The sequence below is a fragment of the Buceros rhinoceros genome, unplaced genomic scaffold (genome assembly GCF_000710305.1).
Source record: "Buceros rhinoceros silvestris isolate BGI_N320 unplaced genomic scaffold, ASM71030v1 scaffold40231, whole genome shotgun sequence".
In the NCBI taxonomy this organism is placed as follows: Eukaryota; Metazoa; Chordata; class Aves; order Bucerotiformes; family Bucerotidae; genus Buceros; species Buceros rhinoceros.
The window spans coordinates 25,298-25,893 of NW_010393266.1; positions in this window are offsets into that span (position 1 = coordinate 25,298).

The window sequence follows — 596 nt, forward strand, 5'->3', positions numbered from 1 at the left end:
TTTATCCACCGAATCAAATCCACTGTGACAGGAATCGCTCTGTCTTTTCTCCCCCCCGCCCCCCCTTTTTGGTAATGCTTAAAGCAGGGTGTATGTGGTAAGCCATCCAGCCGTCAGAAAGCACAAGGAAAGCCTGGTGTGTGTACACAGCCTCCAAGTCCATCAACTAGCCGCCGACATTTTATGCATGTTAATGTTGCTCGGAAAATAGCTTCTAAAAATACGGCCCGTCTTGGGTGGCTCCACTGAACTTGTTTTATTATCAGTGTTTGTGCCAGGTACTAGGAGGAGGAAGCATGAGCAATGTGGACGCTGGACTGCGTTAAGCAGGACCTACGTTGCACCCCTGAAAGGCACGTCTTGTGCATACATATCCCGTTACCGCCCCAGACAAGGAGGCTGTATAACCACGTGAAACAAATGGCTGAGCTCCCACGAACAACAGGATATGTTCAGGGCTCTTCAAATTTTATGGTCCAATGGCAGCTAATGATTGTTTATTGGTTATATTTAATGCACACCAGGGACAGTTTAGTATTTGATTTCTCTTCATGTAGAAAATAGAGTAAACTCTTTGTAGCCTTTATTACTCGGGA